Below are 17,264 nucleotides of genomic sequence, written 5' to 3'. Positions count from 1 at the left end.
TAATTAACATGACAGTGATAAAGGGAGAGATAATTAACATGACAGCGATAAGGGGAGAGATAATTAACATGACAGTGATAAGGGAGAGATAATTAACATGGCAGTGATAAGGGAGAGATAATTAACATGGCCGTGATAAGGGAGAGATAATTAACATGACAGTGATAAAGGGATAGATAATTAACATGACAGTGATAAGGGAGAGATAATTAACATGCCAGTGATAAGGGAGAGATAATTAACATGACAGTGATAAAGGGAGAGATAATTAACATGACAGTGATAAGGGAGAGATAATTAACATGACAGTGATAAAGGGAGAGATAATTAACATGACAGTGATAAAGGGAGAGATAATTAACATGACAGTGATAAGGGAGAGATAATTAACATGACAGTGATAAGGGAGAGATAATTAACATGACAGTGATAAAGGGAGAGATCATTAACATGACAGTGATAAGGGAGAGATAATTAACATGACAGTGATAAAGGGAGAGATCATTAACATGACAGTGATAAGGGTGAGACGCTCGTTGATGCGCGAGCAGTGTGGGTGCAATAATTGAATAACATGGATTTCTAAATTTATTTTGCGAGCGGTGTAGTCAGGGTATGAGACTGGGATGCACTTGCTCTGCCTCATACACGCACCCTACAGCTACTAAGGAGAACCTAACATCGCGGGAACATCACTTCCTGCAGAAGGTGCTACTGCAGCCTGCAACCCCCATCATTCTCATTCTTCTAGTCTACACGTTCTCCCATTTAACATTGCATCATGTACACTGTTGAAATGAACGACATCTCCATGTAGCCTAGACTCAAAATGCGACATAATATTGTAAAAAAATAAAAGTCGCGGTGAAGCCACAACTCACTCATATCTACACCTCTCATTCGCGAGATCCTGCATCACGCCAATTGGTCCAGACGCGATAGCGCCATAGGGGGCCGAATATCATTGGGCGACATCAGCCTCTTTGAATTTACGGATCAAGCAGCGTTTAGCGGCCACACGAAGCTGCCGCCATAGACCTAGAATAACTGCGAGGACCAACAAACAACGAAGGACGTTCCCGAATCAATGTAGCAATTTGAATCATGATTTCATCCACCCGAAGGCATCAAGGTCGAGAGACAACGTTTGGGTACCTAAAAGAACATTGACATGTAAGTATCTTACATGTTGTATCTGACACATCAGTGTTTACAGTTCCGTTTATGGATGCTCTCAGGGGGTTCTGTATCCGGATGGCCAGCATCATCAGCATGCTCGCGGTCTATGGCTGTCACTACTGTAGCCTAATGGCAATGTGGATGGCGTGGCGTTACCAAGTCGAGCACATGTTTTACGCCTACACATGAATGAAATATTCACTCTCAGCTCTACACAGTTTACATCGTTATCACGAATGATAAACTCCTTAATAAATCACTGTTGTTAATCAGTCGCATCTGGCTCAATGACGGTTGATAAATAGACAAAAGGCTCGTTGCACTGCATCAACATCTGTCTGTAGTCTATTTAATCCCTTACAAGCCTGCTCTCTTTAATCCATCGGCTGCAATACAAAAGCATTCTGTGTATAGTTAGTTATTACAGCAGGGTTCCCCAATTACATACAACCATGGGACGATTTCTCATTGAAAGGATGGTCGGGGGACTGGAACATAGTTAAACAACAGAATCATTTCGAACCTTGATTACGTGGGGATAAGATCACATACTTTACGTCTCTCTATGCGAGGGAATACTTGGGAACAGATTTCCTAAATTAAAATCACTATGAGTTGAATTCCTGGTGATTTTATGTCAATAGTCCTAATAAAAATTATAAAAAAACGGTTTGATCATTATTATTATTATTATTATTATTATTATTGACCGTTATACCATTAGATGTATCTGGCCAGCTGGGTGTTCAACCAGTCTTTGCTGGGAACACTGACATGTAACACTGCTACTATTTATGAGAGGATTTACGCTCATGATGTCTTGGTTATTAACGCATGGATTTGCCCATCGTGAGGGTGTGTTGAGGCGTCACACTGAGGAATACAATGGAGGAAAACGAAACGGAAATGTATATAGGACGACACTAAACAAACTGATGTCTTAATTTCTCTAGCTCGTTTTACAAACGAACGTGTAGGTTATTATTAGTCCGTTATAATAGTGCCACTGCCGCGGGGATTATTTGGTCTCACTGTCATAGTTTATAATAGGCTACATATCTGCTCTTTGAGCGCGCAATATGTAGCCTATTTATATATATATATAGGGCTAGACGTTTTTGAATCATAGGCTACTGAATTTTCGATTCTGTTCGCCTCATTTGTCTACGCATTCGCGCAAATAACCTATTTCCCGCGCGCAACATAGTTTCATGCATGTTATTGTATTAACTCCGGTTAAACACGGTGAAACAGTGACTGACACCTGCGTCTCTTGTGTGGCTTCATGTTATGTAGATCAACATGAAAGTATTACAACAATACATGCATGCAGTCGCAAAACGCTACTGTGTGTGTGGAGGCACTGTGCACCTGTTCTAAGCTATTCCAAAAACACGTGATATAGGCCTAAATAGACAATGAGTCATAATACCTATAAGTACCCATAAGGAAATGGTTTTCCAATCGTTTTTCCACCATTCATTTTTCCCATAGGGGACTTCAGAAACACTTCCAATAAGGGCTGTGTTTCATGTAGGTTTACCCTGGTGTGATGTTTTGATAACCATGTACATCTCTCTAGGACAAGGTGACTTTTATCAATATATTCCCCCGTATTTACATAGTGGGAAAATAATTGCAACCATTTCCCAGTTTGACCAATAGGTTTTATGGGTATTATGACACCTTCACCATGGGGCTCTATAGGGCGGGCCCAATGAATACATAGCCTATATACCAACCCTCTTAAAATATCAAACTCATACTTACTCGTGGTAGGTGAGTCATACACCATGCACCACTATCTAACTCAACACATATCTGTGATACAAAGTTGTATCCAGACCCTGTAGCCTAGGGTCTGTATCCTATGGTCTGTAGCCTAGGGTCTGTAGTCTAGGGTCTGTATCCTATGGTCTGTATCCTATGGTCTGTAGCCTAGGGTCTGTATCCTATGGTCTGTAGCCTAGGGTCTGTAGCCTAGGGTCTGTATCCTATGGTCTGTATCCTAGGGTCTGTAGCCTAGGGTCTGTAGCCTAGGGTCTGTATCCTATGGTCTGTAGCCTATGGTCTGTATCCTATGGTCTGTAGCCTAGGGTCTGTAGCCTAGGGTCTGTATCCTATGGTCTGTATCCTAGGGTCTGTAGCCTAGGGTCTGTAGCCTAGGGTCTGTATCCTATGGTCTGTAGCCTATGGTCTGTATCCTATGGTCTGTAGCCTAGGGTCTGTATCCTATGGTCTGTAGCCTAGGGTCTGTAGCCTAGGGTCTGTATCCTATGGTCTGTAGCCTATGGTCTGTATCCTATGGTCTGTAGCCTATGGTCTGTATCCTATGGTCTGTAGCCTAGGGTCTGTATCCTATGGTCTGTAGCCTAGGGTCTGTAGCCTAGGGTCTGTATCCTAGGATCTGTAGCCTAGGGTCTGTATCCTATGGTCTGTATCCTAGGGTCTGTATCCTAGGGTCTGTAGCCTAGGGTCTGTAGCCTAGGGTCTGTATCCTATGGTCTGTATCCTAGGGTCTGTATCCTAGGGTCTGTAGCCTAGGGTCTGTATCCTATGGTCTGTATCCTAGGGTCTGTATCCTAGGGTCTGTAGCCTATGGTCTGTAGCCTATGGTCTGTAGCCTATGGTCTGTATCCTATGGTCTGTATCCTAGGGTCTGTATCCTATGGTCTGTATCCTAGGGTCTGTATCCTAGGGTCTGTAGCCTATGGTCTGTATCCTATGGTCTGTATCCTATGGTCTGTAGCCTAGGGTCTGTAGCCTATGGTCTGTATCCTAGGGTCTGTAGCCTAGGGTCTGTACCCTATGGTCTGTATCCTATGGTCTGTAGCCTATGGTCTGTATCCTATTGTCTGTATCCTAGGGTCTGTATCCTATGGTCTGTAGCCTAGGGTCTGTAGCATAGGGTCTGTATCCTATGGTCTGTAGCCTATGGTCTGTAGCCTAGGGTCTGTAGCCTATGGTCTGTAGCCTAGGGTCTGTAGCCTAGGGTCTGTAGCCTATGGTCTGTAGCCTAGGGTCTGTATCATAGGGTCTATAGCCTAGGTTCTGTATCCTAGGGTCTGTATCCTATAGTCTATAGCCTAGGGTCTGTATCCTATCGTCTGTATCCTAGGGTCTGTATCCTATGGTCTGTATCCTATGGTCTGTAGCCTATGGTCTGTATCCTAGGGTCTGTAGCCTAGGGTCTATAGCCTAGGGTCTGTAGCCTATGGTCTGTAGCCTAGGGTCTGTAGCCTATGGTCTGTATCCTAGGGTCTGTATCCTATGGTCTGTATCCTAGGGTCTGTATCCTAGGGTCTGTATCCTATGGTCTGTATCCTAGGGTCTGTATCCTATGGTCTGTAGCCTAGGGTCTGTATCCTATGGTCTGTAGCCTAGGGTCTGTATCCTATGGTCTGTAGCCTATGGTCTGTATCCTATGGTCTGTAGCCTAGGGTCTGTATCCTATGGTCTGTAGCCTATGGTCTGTAGCCTAGGGTCTGTATCCTATGGTCTGTATCCTAGGGTCTGTATCCTAGGGTCTGTATCCTATGGTCTGTAGCCTAGGGTCTGTATCCTATGGTCTGTATCCTATGGTCTGTAGCCTATGGTCTGTAGCCTATGGTCTGTATCCTATGGTCTGTATCCTATGGTCTGTATCCTATTGTCTGTATCCTATGGTCTGTAGCCTAGGGTCTTTAGCCTATGGTCTGTAGCCTAGGGTCTGTAGCCTAGGGTCTGTAGCCTATGGTCTGTATCCTATGGTTCCCATCATTTGTATATTTAAGCAATAAGGCACATTGTGGGGGTTGTGGTATATTGCCAATATACCATGGCTAATGGCTGTTCTTAACCACGACTCAACGCAGAGTGTCTGGACACAGCCCTTAGCCGTGGTATATTACCCTTAGCCGTGGCAATATACCACAAACCCCCAAGGTGTCTTATTGCTATTATGAACTGGTTACCAATGTAATTAGAACAGTAAAAATACATGTTTTGCCATACCTGTGGTATACGGTCTGATATACCGCCTGCCAGCCAATCAGCATGCAGGCCTCGAACCACCCAGTGTATAATAGCCTATATAGCATACTGAAATAAACTAAAATGTCCCTATACCTTGAACGTATACCTGGGGATATATTGTCACATATTACACTATAACTGCCAGACCTGGTTTGACACACAGCTGTTTTAAGAGTGATTCCCAGCAACACTTGATCCCTTGTCCCTTATACATAGACCTAATTGACAGGGGTCTCCCATGTGAGCTTGTCCGCTGTTAAGTTCCCATTGACCGTGGTTTTAACCCCCCCCCCCCCCCCCCCATCCCACAGGAGACCACTACTCACTGTAAAAACCACATGAATCATTAATCGTGTTGACCGAATGACTGCATGGCTTGTAAGCATAGTGTGTTTTGTAGTAGTCAAACCAATCACCCCCCCCCCCCCCCCCAGGACCTCCCGTGTCACTCATACTAGGTTTGCTTTTCTCCCAGCAGTACTCTGATTGGCCGAAGTGAGCGTCTGTGCCTGGCATACTGTTATGAGAATTTTGTTATCAATGTTCATACATTTCAATTAATCTACTCAGTCTGCAACCCAGAGTTTGTAAGATTCTGGTTTAAATGAAACAGACAGATTTCTCAGCTTTACAATAGTCAACATGTTTATTCACGAGGACGTCCTAGTCCGTTGTACAAAAAACCTCAATTTTATACTGGCTCCTTACGCACATACCTTCACACACAAACAGTAGGTATCCTACGCACATACATACAAGTTCAAATCTTAAACTACGCCTTGCTCAGACAGTCTGTGTTTTTCCACTATACAGATACATTGTTTAATCTACAACATGTTTCATACTTTTCTGCAAGCCTGACAGTTTCTCCCCTCCACGGGTGGAGACAGAATGTCCTGTAAGGAACACAGTGGTCCAGCTTGTCTGTCGATAGCTCCTCTTATAATTTGTTTCACACTTGCACCCTGCTGACATACTAAAATGGAACAGAAGGTCCTTGTTCTAATTCTGACTAAAACTACACACATCATCAGATTATATTTTTATGATTCTAATACATTTCATACAATTATATGGTTTCAGAGTGGAATTATTTAATCATTATCTTTAGACATATAAATTAATTTATCACATATTCACTTAATAGACATTTGCTTGAAAAACAAAAAAAAGCTGCAAATTTGACTGTTTGTCCCTCTCGAGACGCCGTGGGAAAAAATACACCTCCTCAAAATAGTCTGAATTAATCTTAGATAAATCAAGAAATCTATAATTAATTTAGACATTTTTGCAGAGGATGTCTTTGTCCCACAATTTAACACCTAACTAAGATATTTGGTGCAGTATTTCTCAAGTGAAAAAATGTGCACGCAAACTAGTCGTCTGTCATCTAAATAAAGAAGCCCTACTGTTGACCAATCACCGAGGAAGGGGCGTAGACTTCGGCTACCGAACATCGACAAGCCTGAAGAAGAAAAAAAAACGGAGAGAATATCCTCTGTGTGTCAGGGTGTAATGGAGAGGGTATCCTCTGTGTGTCAGGGTGTATTGGAGAGAGTATCCTCTGTGTGTCAGGGTGTAATGGAGAGAGTATACCTCTGTGTCAGGGTGTAATGGAGAGAGTATACCTCTGTGTCAGGGTGTAATGGAGAGAGTATACCTCTGTGTCAGGGTGTAATGGAGAGAGTATACCTCTGTGTCAGGGTGTAATGGAGAGAGTATACCTCTGTGTCAGGGTGTAATGGAGAGAGTATACCTCTGTGTCAGGGTGTAATGGAGAGAGTATACCTCTGTGTCAGGGTGTAATGGAGAGAGTATCCTCTGTGTGTCAGGGTGTTATGGAGAGAGTATCCTCTGTGTCAGGGTGTAATGGAGAGAGTATCCTCTGTGTGTCAGGGTGTAATGGAGAGAGTATCCTCTGTGTCAGGGTGTAATAGAGAGAGTATCCTCTGTGTGTCAGGGTGTTATGGAGAGAGTATCCTCTGTGTCAGGGTGTAATGGACAGAGTATCCTCTGTGTGTCAGGGTGTTATGGAGAGAGTATCCTCTGTGTCAGGGTGTAATGGAGAGAGTATACCTCTGTGTCAGGGTGTAATGGAGAGAGTATCCTCTGTGTGTCAGGGTGTAATGGAGAGAGTATCCTCTGTGTGTCAGGATGTTATGGAGAGGGTATCCTCTGTGTGTCAGGGTGTAATGGAGAGGGTATCCTCTGTGTGTCAGGGTATAATGGAGAGGGTATCCTCTGTGTGTCAGGGTATAATGGAGAGGGTATCCTCTGTGTGTCAGGGTATAATGGAGAGAGTATCCTCTGTGTGTCAGGGTGTATTGGAGAGAGTATCCTCTGTGTGTCAGGGTATAATGGAGAGGGTATCCTCTGTGTGTCAGGGTGTAATGGAGAGAGTATACCTCTGTGTCAGGGTGTAATGGAGAGAGTATACCTCTGTGTCAGGGTGTAATGGAGAGAGTATACCTCTGTGTCAGGGTGTAATGGAGAGAGTATACCTCTGTGTCAGGGTGTAATGGAGAGAGTATACCTCTGTGTCAGGGAGTAATGGAGAGAGTATACCTCTGTGTGTCAGGGTGTAATGGAGAGAGTATCCTCTGTGTGTCAGGGTATAATGGAGAGGGTATCCTCTGTGTGTCAGGGTATAATGGAGAGAGTATCCTCTGTGTCAGGGTGTAATGGAGAGGGTATCCTCTGTGTGTCAGGGTGTAATGGAGAGGGTATCCTCTGTGTGTCAGGAAGTATTGGAGAGGGTATCCTCTGTGTGTCAGGGTGTTATGGAGAGGGTATCCTCAGGGTGTAATGGAGAGGGTATCCTCTGTGTGTCAGGGTGTTATGGAGAGGGTATCCTCAGGGTGTAATGGAGAGGGTATCCTCTGTGTGTCAGGGTGTTATGGAGAGGGTATCCTCTGTGTGTCAGGGTGTTATGGAGAGGGTATCCTCTGTGTGTCAGGGTGTTATGGAGAGGGTATCCTCAGGGTGTAATGGAGAGGGTATCCTCTGTGTGTCAGGGTGTTATGGAGAGGGTATCCTCTGTGTGTCAGGGTGTTATGGAGAGGGTATCCTCTGTGTGTCAGGGTGTAATGGAGAGGGTATCCTCTGTGTGTCAGGGTGTTATGGAGAGGGTGTTATGGAGAGGGTTTCCTCTGTGTGTCAGGGTGTAATGGAGAGGGTATCCTCTGTGTGTCAGGGTGTAATGGAGAGGGTATCCTCTGTGTGTAGGGTGTAATGGAGAGGGTATCCTCTGTGTGTCAGGGTGTAATGGAGAGAGTATCCTCTGTGTGTCAGGGTGTAATGGAGAGGGTATCCTCTGTGTGTCATGTCAGGGTGTTATGTCAGGGGGTAATGTCAGGGTGTTATGTCTGGGTGTTATGTCAGGGGGTTATGTCAGGGGGTTATGTCAGGGGGTAATGTCAGGGGGTTATGTCAGGGGGTTATGTCAGGGTGTTATGTCTGGGGGTTATGTCAGGGGGTTATGTCAGGGTGTTATGTCTGGGTGTTATGTCAGGGTGTTATGTCTGGGGGTTATGTCAGGGGGTTATGTCAGGGTGTTATGTCTGGGTGTTATGTCAGGGTGTTATGTCAGGGGGTAATGCCAGGGTGTTATGTCTGGGTGTTATGTCAGGGTGTTATGTCAGGGGGTTATGTCAGGGGGTTATGTCAGGGGGTAATGTCAGGGGGTTATGTCAGGGGGTTATGTCAGGGTGTTATGTCTGGGTGTTATGTCAGGGTGTTATGTCTGGGGGTTATGTCTGGGGGTTATGTCTGGGGGTTATGTCAGGGGGTTATGTCAGGGTGTTATGTCTGGGTGTTATGTCAGGGTGTTATGTCTGGGGGTTATGTCTGGGTGTTATGTCAGGGGGTTATGTCAGGGTGTTATGTCTGGGTGTTATGTCAGGGTGTTATGTCAGGGGGTAATGCCAGGGTGTTATGTCTGGGTGTTATGTCAGGGTGTTATGTCAGGGGGTTATGTCAGGGGGTTATGTCAGGGGGTAATGTCAGGGGGTTATGTCAGGGGGTTATGTCAGGGTGTTATGTCAGGGTGTTATGTCTGGGTGTTATGTCAGGGTGTTATGTCAGGGTGTTATGTCTGGGGGTTATGTCTGGGGGTTATGTCAGGGGGTTATGTCAGGGTGTTATGTCTGGGTGTTATGTCAGGGTGTTATGTCTGGGGGTTATGTCAGGGTGTTATGTCTGGGGGTTATGTCAGGGTGTGGTTGCAGTAAATGAGATAGATGTTAATCATATTACGCTATGATCCAAAGATCATCTATTTTAGAGAAGTTGTGGGTATCAACAGTCATACAGCGTAATGTTTTATTTGATATGTGCGTGTTTGTGTGTGTGCGCATATGCTACGATTGTGTCTGTGTGTGTGCTTTATCCCTTCTGCGCAAGGTCTCCAGAAGGCCTGGTTGGGGAATTCACAGGAAAGGATAATGCCTCCAGTCTGCAGGTCCCTGCCATAAGCCCATGCAATAGAAACGGCAGCCATCTACTCTCTGGTTTTGGTTAGGGACGTTCAGTCTCCTCTCTCTCCCTGCCACCTGCTCCCTATTTGGGCCTGGCAAGCGGATATTGCAGAATGTTTTGAGCGGAATTTTTTCACAATAAGGAGAAGTAGCCACCAAAACAGACCACTTATCAGTCATATGCTGTGTGTGTGGAGCGCAGGTCAGCTGTTTGTTCACCCACACCCGCTGGCAATAGTTAATAACCCATCAGCAACTGCCTGACTATATGTGATAAAGTGAAAACTTCAATTGTGCTGCTTTCGTGTGTCCCGTTAACAGCGTGCAGCAGATAGAATGTGTACAGACACAGGTGCCAAAGGTCCTAGTTATGCTACTAAAATTTTGCCGTCTGGCTTCATTTTTTTTTTTTTAAGCTTGACAATTAATGACCAAAAAACAAAAGCTGCAACAAAATAGAAACATGTGGACCAATTACAGCACCATTTGAGCTGAAGCCTAAGTTGGCGACTCAACTACAACAGCTACATTTTGAGTGCACCATACAGCAATGCACCATTCAACTGTGAAAACATGGTTTAAGTTGACATGCTAATGAAAAGGGAACCATCGCTCCCAGAAGCTTGGCTGGTGTGTAAAACCCGCGAATTCAGACAAACAAAAAAGTTTCAACGTTACAACAACCTATAGCTCTGTGTTTTTGTTATTCGTAGTTATTAAATACTTTTTGATTAGGGTGGTCGCAGCATATTATGCACATCTGCAAGCATAGCAGCAAAGGACAAATATTATTTATCTCTTCTGTTTTAATATGTTAAAATGCTAATATGTTAAAATGCAAATTCATTGTTTTTTTTCGATATGGTTCGTGCGCTGATTGAGTTTGACACCACTAGGCTAGCGTATCTATTTATGTAGCTAGCTATTTATTTAGTAGGTGAGTGATCGACTTTTTCCCCTCGTTTCGTTTTTCAGTTTTGTGGCTTTTGGTGCGGGGGGGGCTGCCTTAATCGACATCCATATCATCGGTGCCCGGGGAACAGTGGGTTAACTGCCTTGTTCAGGGGAACAGTGGGTTAACTGCCTTGCTCAGGGGAACAGTGGGTTAACTGCCTTGCTCAGGGGAACAGTGGGTTAACTGCCTTGTTCAGGGGAACAGTGGGTTAACTGCCTTGCTCAGGGGAACAGTGGGTTAACTGCCTTGTTCAGGGGAACAGTGGGTTAACTGCCTTGCTCAGGGGAACAGTGGGTTAACTGCCTTGTTCAGGGGAACAGTGGGTTAACTGCCTTGTTCAGGGGAACAGTGGGTTAGCTGCCTTGTTCAGGGGAACAGTGGGTTAACTGCCTTGCTCAGGAGCAGAAGGACAGATTTGTAGCTTGTGGGTTGTATATGAACACATTTTAATGTGATTTCATGTTGCTAAAACTCTTGTCAGTCCCCATTTTAATATTAAGGCTATGTGAGAGGTTATGGAGCTACAGTCAGTGTCCAGACTTCAGTTTCCATTTAACCCATCTGAACAGTAGGCTACAGTTTTCTTGTCGTGCCATAGGCCTATTTGAAGTTCCTGTCTTGTTACTGTCAAATGTGTATATTGCCTCACAATCATCACACATAACAACATACCAGTGCTATCATCCTCTTTTAACCACATCACCAAATCTTTCCCAAACATGACCTTTCTGGCCCTCCCTTGTCTTTTATTTTTAACTCTCCATTTCACAGCTTTCCTCTTGTTGAATTAAACTCCTTTTTTCCCTCTGTGGTTCAACCTCAACTTCCTCTGCCCGTTTCCCCAAAGCATTTGGCGACTTGGTGTGTTTGGCGTGCGTACAGTTAGGCCCTGAAGCTTCGGCTTACTGACTAATACCATAGAGCCTCAAATAATGAAAGAAAACCTCAATGTAGCTCATAGATAGAAAGTGCACAAGAGAGATACATTGCTAGACTTTTTAAAGGCATTGTTTTCTCTTGATTCAATCCACCCGCCAAGAACCCGCCCTTCATCCACACAATATTTCATTATCCTAAACCCGCCAGCCCCGCGGATATAACCACGAGGACTGTAGTTATGAGTCAACCCGGACATCATAAATGTGTGCGTGTGTGCGAGAGAGAAAGAGAGAGTTATGTGTGTAATATGTACATCAAATCTAAACTAAAATATATGTATATGACTGGGTGAATTATATGACTGGGTGAATTATATGTCTGGGTGAACTTTATGACTGGGTGAATTATATGTCTGGGTGAACTTTATGACTGGGTGAATTATATGTCTGGGTGAACTTTATGACTGGGTGAATTATATGCCTGGGTGAACTTTATGACTGGGTGAATTATATGTCTGGGTGAATTATATGACTGGGTGAATTATATGTCTGGGTGAACTTTATGACTGGGTGAATTATATGTCTGGGTGAATTATATGTCTGGGTGAATTATATGACTGGGTGAATTATATGTCTGGGTGAATTATATGTCTGGGTGAATTATATGTCTGGGTGAATTATATGACTGGGTGAACTATATGACTGGGTGAATTATATGTCTGGGTGAACTTTATGACTGGGTGAATTATATGACTGGGTGAATTATATGACTGGGTGAATTATATGTCTGGGTGAATTATATGTCTGGGTGAATTATATGACTGGGTGAACTATATGACTGGGTGAATTATATGTCTGGGTGAACTTTATGTCTGGGTGAATTATATGACTGGGTGAATTATATGTCTGGGTGAATTATATGTCTGGGTGAATTATATGTCTGGGTGAATTATATGACTGGGTGAACTATATGACTGGGTGAATTATATGTCTGGGTGAACTTTATGACTGGGTGAATTATATGTCTGGGTGAACTTTATGACTGGGTGAATTATATGTCTGGGTGAATTATATGTCTGGGTGAATTATATGACTGGGTGAATTATATGACTGGGTGAACTATATGACTGGATGAACTCTACCTGACTGGGTGAATTATATGTCTGGGTGAATTATATGACTGGGTGAACGTTATGACTGGGTGAACTCTACCTGACTGGGTGAACTCCACCTGACTGGGTGAACTACATGACTGGGTGAACTTTACCTGACTGGGTGAACTCTACATGACTGGGTGAACTCTACATTACTGGGTGAACTCTACATGACTGGGTGAACTCTACATTACTGGGTGAACTCTACATGACTGGGTGAACTCTACATGACTGGGTGAACTCTACCTGACTGGGTGAACTCTACATTACTGGGTGAACTCTACATGACTGGGTGAACTACATGACTGGGTGAACTCTACATGACTGGGTGAACTCTACCTGACTGGGTGAACTCTACCTGACTGGGTGAACTCTACATGACTGGGTGAACTCTACATGACTGGGTGAACTTTACCTGACTGGGTGAACTACATGACTGGGTGAACTCTACATGACTGGGTGAACTCTACCTGACTGGGTGAACTCTACATGACTGGGTGAACTCTACATGACTGGGTGAACTTTACCTGACTGGGTGAACTTTACCTGACTGGGTGAACTTTACCTGACTGGGTGAACTTTACCTGACTGGGTGAACTCTACATGACTGGGTGAACTCTACATGACTGGGTGAACTCTACATGACTGGGTGAACTCTACATGACTGGGTGAACTTTACCTGACTGGGTGAACTCTACATGACTGGGTGAACTCTACATGACTGGGTGAACTTTACCTGACTGGGTGAACTCTACATGACTGGGTGAACTACATGACTGGGTGAACTTTACCTGACTGGGTGAACTCTACATGACTGGGTGAACTCTACATGACTGGGTGAACTTTACCTGACTGGGTGAACTTTACCTGACTGGGTGAACTTTACCTGACTGGGTGAACTTTACCTGACTGGGTGAACTCTACATGACTGGGTGAACTCTACATGACTGGGTGAACTCTACATGACTGGGTGAACTCTACATGACTGGGTGAACTTTACCTGACTGGGTGAACTCTACATGACTGGGTGAACTCTACATGACTGGGTGAACTTTACCTGACTGGGTGAACTCTACATGACTGGGTGAACTCTACATGACTGGGTGAACTCTACATGACTGGGTGAACTCTACATGACTGGGTGAACTCTACATGACTGGGTGAATTCTACATGACTGGGTGAACTCTACATGACTGGGTGAACTCTACATGACTGGGTGAACTCCACATGACTGGGTGAACTTTACCTGACTGGGTGAACTATATGACTGGGTGAACTATATGACTGGGTGAACTATATGACTGGATGAACTCTACCTGACTGGGTGAACTATATGACTGGGTGAACTTTACCTGACTGGGTGAACTCTACATGACTGGGTGAACTCTACATGACTGGGTGAACTCTACATGACTGGGTGAACTCCACATGACTGGGTGAACTTTACCTGACTGGGTGAACTATATGACTGGGTGAACTATATGACTGGATGAACTCTACCTGACTGGGTTACTTTGCCTGACTGGGTGAACTACATGACTGGGTGAACTTTACCTGACTGGGTGAACGTGAATTTCTTTTAACTAAATATGCAGGTTTAAAAATAAAATATACTTCTGTGTATTGATTTTAAGAAAGGGATTGATGTTTATGGTTAGGTATATTCGTGCAACGATTGTGCTTTTTTCGCAAATGCGCTTTTGTTAAATCATCCCCCGTATGGCGAAGTTGGCTGTCTTTGTTAGGAAGAAATAGTCTTCACACAGTTTGCAACGAGCCAGGCGGCCCAAACTGCTGCATATACACTGACTCTGTTGCACAGAACGCAAGAGAAGTGACACAATTTCCCTAGTTAAAATAAATTAATGTTAGCAGGCAATATTAACTAAATATGCAGGTTTAAAAATATATACTTGTGTGTTTATTTTAATTAAGGCGTTGATGTTTATGGTTAGGTACATTGGTGCAACGACGGTGCTTTTTTCGCGAATGCCCTTTGATAAAGTAGGCTGTGATTCAATGATAAATTAACAGGCACCGCATCGATTCTATGCAACGCAGGACAAGCTAGATAAACTAGTAATATCATCAACCATGTGTAGTTAACTAGTGATTATGTTAAGATTGATTGTTTTTTATAAGATACGTTTAATGCTAGCTAGCACCTTACCTTGGCTCCTTGCTGCACTCGCCTAACAGGTAGTCAGCCTGCCACGCAGTCTCCTCGTGGAGTGCAATGTAATCGGCCATGATCGGTGTCCAAAAATGCCGATTGTTATGAAAACTGCAAATCGGCCCTAATTAATCGGCCATTCCGATTAATTAGCTTGTCCTGGTTGACCTCTACACTGCACAATTCATTCAGAAGGATTTTCTGAAGAAAGGCCTGTCCCACATAACTTGACCAAGTGGGTGTATGTGAGGCCAGGTGGAATAACTGGGCAATGGCCTTCGTTTGAGAACTCACAATGTCCCACTGTTTGCTACTTGACTTTGTTCAATGCCATTTTCACTGGACCATTCCTGTCCTTTCACATAACTACAGCAGGAAAATCAAAGTCTGGTTGTTGAGTGGCCCCATACAAGTGGCCCCATACAAGCGCAACTAAAATGTTTTTTCATTATGTTAGATTCATTTTACAGTACTTAGCTGAGGTGAGACTTGTTGGCACTTTAAGATGTGTATTTGTTTGATAGGAACAACAAGATGAACACATTGGGACACGTGACAACAAGATGAACACATTAGGACACGTGACAACAAGATGAACACATTAGGACACGTGTCAACAAGATGAACACATTAGGACAACAAGATGAACACATTAGGACACATAACAACAAGATGAACACATTAGGACAACAAGATGAACACATTAGGCCACGTACCAACAAGATGAACACATTAGGACACGTCACAACAAGATGAACACATTAGGACACGTGACAACAAGATGAACACATTAGGACACATGACAACAAGATGAACACATTAGGACAACAAGATGAACACATTAGGACACGTGACAACAAGATGAACACATTAGGACACGTGACAACAAGATGAACACATTAGGACACGTAACAACAAGATGAACACATTAGGACACATGACAACAAGATGAACACATTAGGACATGTGACAACAAGATGAACACATTAGGACAACAAGATGAACACATTAGGACACGTAACAACAAGATGAACACATTAGGACACGTGACAACAAGATGAACACATTAGGACACGTAACAACAAGATGAACACATTAGGACCAATGACAACAAGATGAACACATTAGGACATGTGACAACAAGATGAACACATTAGGACAACAATATGAACACATTAGGACACGTGACAACAAGATGAACACATTAGGACACGTAACAACAAGATGAACACATTAGGACACGTAACAACAAGATGAACACATTAGGACAACAAGATGAACACATTAGGACACGTGACAACAAGATGAACACATTAGGACACGTAACAACAAGATGAACACATTAGGACAACAAGATGAACACATTAGGACACGTAACAACAAGATGAACACATTAGGACAACAAGAAGAACACATTAGGACACGTGACAACAAGATGAACACATTAGGACACATGACAACAAGATGAACACATTAGGACACATGACAACAAGATGAACACATTAGGACACATGACAACAAGATGAACACATTAGGACACGTGACAACAAGAAGAACACATTAGGACACGTGACAACAAGATGAACACATTAGGACACATGCCAACAAGATGAACACATTAGGACACATGACAACAAGATGAACACATTAGGACACATGACAACAAGATGAACACATTAGGACACGTGACAACAAGATGAACACATTAGGACACATGACAACAAGATGAACACATTAGGACACATGACAACAAGATGAACACATTAGGACACGTGACAACAAGATGAACACATTAGGACACGTGACAACAAGATGAACACATTAGGACACATGACAACAAGATGAACACATTAGGACACGTGACAACAAGATGAACACATTAGGACACATGACAACAAGATGAACACATTAGGACACATGACAACAAGATGAACACATTAGGACAACAAGATGAACACATTAGGACACGTGACAACAAGATGAACACATTAGGACACATGACAACAAGATGAACACATTAGGACACATGACAACAAGATGAACACATTAGGACAACAAGATGAACACATTAGGACATGTGACAACAAGATGAACACATTAGGACACATTACAACAAGATGAACACATTAGGACATGTGACAACAAGATGAACACATTAGGACACATGACAACAAGATGAACACATTAGGACACATGACAACAAGATGAACACATTAGGACAACAAGATGAACACATTAGGACACGTGACAACAAGATGAACACATTAGGACACGTGACAACAAGATGAACACATTAGGACACGTACCAACAAGATGAACACATTAGGACACGTACCAACAAGATGAACACATTAGGACACGTGACAACAAGATGAATACATTGGGACACGTACCAACAAGATGAACACATTAGGACACGTACCAACAAGATGAAC

At 43.5% G+C, this 17,264-nt stretch overlaps 1 protein-coding gene across 2 annotated transcripts in view; it reads left to right on the top strand.

Moving 5' to 3' along the window:
* The first annotated feature begins 876 nt into the window (after positions 1–876).
* Positions 877–17,264, top strand: part of LOC139543036 (solute carrier organic anion transporter family member 4A1-like) — an 83,257-nt gene continuing 66,869 nt past the window's right edge. The window contains exon 1 of one of the 2 annotated variants that reach the window (XM_071349144.1): positions 877–1,173. The gene's annotated coding sequence lies outside the window, so the exon portion shown is untranslated. The remainder of the gene's footprint in view (positions 1,174–17,264) is intronic. The other variant, XM_071349143.1, reaches the window with a different exon arrangement.

The sequence above is a fragment of the Salvelinus alpinus genome, chromosome 17 (assembly GCF_045679555.1).
Source record: "Salvelinus alpinus chromosome 17, SLU_Salpinus.1, whole genome shotgun sequence".
Lineage (NCBI taxonomy): Eukaryota > Metazoa > Chordata > Actinopteri > Salmoniformes > Salmonidae > Salvelinus > Salvelinus alpinus.
The sequence above is the reverse complement of the archived record's forward strand: the minus strand, read 5'-3'. Positions and strand labels throughout refer to the sequence as shown.